The following is a 2,332-nucleotide window of genomic DNA, read 5'->3' on the forward strand; positions in this document are numbered from 1 at the left end:
GGGAAGGTATGCATACGTAGGCTGGCTCCATCCCATGTAGAAGGCCACGGGTTATGGACTCACTTGTCCTGCCGGGTCTTCTCACGCACAGCACACTTCCAGAGGTCTCGGTCTCTAGTCATTTCCTCAGTGAGACCTAAAGTTCGAAGGTCGTGCTTCACCACCTCGTCCCAGGTTTTCCTGGGTCTGCCTCTTCCACAGGTTCCCTCAACCGCTAGGGTGTGGCACTTTTTCACACAACTATCTTCATCCATTCTCGCCACATGACCATACCAGCGCAAACGTCTCTCTTGCACACCACAACTGATGCTTCTTAGGTCCAGCTTTTCTCTCAAGGTACTTACACTCTGCCGAGTGTGAGTACCGGCATTACACATCCATCGGAGCATACTGGCTTCATTTCTAGCGAGCTTACGCATATCCTCAGCAGTCACGGCCCATGTTTCACTGCCATGTAGCATGGCTGTTCGTACACACGCATCATACAGTCTGCCTTTCACTCTGTGCGAGAGGCCTTTTGTCACCAGCAGAGGTAAGAGCTCTCTGAACTTTGCCCAAGCTATTCTTACTCTAGCAGTTACACTTTCAGCACACCCGCCCCCGCTGCTGACTTGGTCACCTAGGTAACGGAAACTATCAAATTTCTAGTTTTTCTCCCTGGAAAGTGACGGAAGTTGGTCTCAGAGCATTTTCAGTGTTTATTGTTCCTGAGCATCTGCCACATACAAAAACCATCTTCCTAGTTAGCCTTCCTTTGACATTGCTGCATCTCTTATGTGTCCATAGCTAACACTTGGTGCATCTTATAGAGTTTCTACCTACACCTTTTCTACAGATCAGCAGGGCCATCTACCTGAAGGTGTTTGTGATTTGTCTACCTTCCTACTGATTACGACTTTGGTTTTAGCTAGATTGACTCTGAGGCCCTTCGATTCTAATCCTTGTTTCCACACCTGAAACTTCTCCTCCAGTTCTGATAGCGACTCAGCAATTAGAGCAAGGTCATCAGCATAGAGGAGCTCCCAAGGGCATCCTGTCTTGAATTCCTCCGTTATTGCCTGGAGGACTATGATAAATAGGAGGGGGCTGAGTACTGAGCCTTGGTGGACTCCTACCTCTACCCGGAATTCTTCACTGTACACATTTCCAACCCTCACCCTACTAGCGGCGTCCCTATACATGGCCCGCACAGCTCTCACTAACCATTCATCTATCCCTAGTTTCCTCATTGCCCACCAGATAAGGGATCGGGGGACCCTGTCGAAGGCTTTCTCCATGTCAACAAAAGCCAGGTACAGGGGCTATCTTTGGCTAGGTATTTCTCCTGCAGCTGCCTTACCAGGAATATAGCATCAGTAGTACTTTTCCCTGGCACAAACCCAAACTGCATCTCATCTAAACTAACTCTCTCTCTAATTAGTTGGGCTATGACCCTCTCCGTAACCTTCATCACCTGGTCCAACAGCTTGATACCTCTGTAGTTATTTGTATCTAGGGCATCACCTTTACCTTTGTAGCAGTTGACTATTATACTGCTACACCAGTCATTGGGTATGACCCCTTTGTGTATCACCTGATTAACTATACGGGTGACTAGGCTATAGCCGACACTACCAGACATTTTGAGCATCTCTGCAGTGATTCCTGATGGGCCTGGGGCTTTCCCTGTCTTCATGCTTCTAATTGCCTTAGCTACCACGGACTATCAACTCGGATAGCTGGTCCCTCTGTTGGGTCAACATTCGGCAGACTCTCTTTATCCCATTCATTTTCTTCATTCAGCAACCTTTCATAGTGGCATCTCCAAACCTCTCTCTTGCATCCTCATTTAGCGCAAGTGAACCATCTTCCATGCGAACACACTTCTCTCCTACCACATCACGATTCTCTCTAACACACTGTCTTGCAACACGAAACACCTCCAGTCTTGGTCCTCACGGCGCAGAACATTGGCAAATTTTTTCTTATCTGCTTCCCCTCTGGCTAAATAAACCTGTCTCCTAGCTTTCTTTTGGCAGTCTGATACAATCCCCTGCTACCCCCATTTTTCCAGACCTTCCAAGCCTGTCTCTTCTCTAATAGCCCTGTCTACAATATTGTTCCACCACCACGTTATTCTAGGTCGAGAGGGGACTTGCACCAGCCACAGATCTGGTCAGTGGCTCTCAGCAGGTTGTCCCTTAGAAACGTCCAGCTGTCTTCTACCCCCTGTGATGCTCTATCCCCTTCTACTTCGTCAGAGGCTTCAAGTAATATGTCCCTAAATCTCTGTCCATTTGCAGGATCTTTAAGCTTCCAGATCCTTCTTCTCCATATTTGTCGTCTTCTGGTT

The sequence above is a fragment of the Octopus sinensis genome, linkage group LG10 (genome assembly GCF_006345805.1).
Source record: "Octopus sinensis linkage group LG10, ASM634580v1, whole genome shotgun sequence".
Classification (NCBI taxonomy): Eukaryota; Metazoa; Mollusca; class Cephalopoda; order Octopoda; family Octopodidae; genus Octopus; species Octopus sinensis.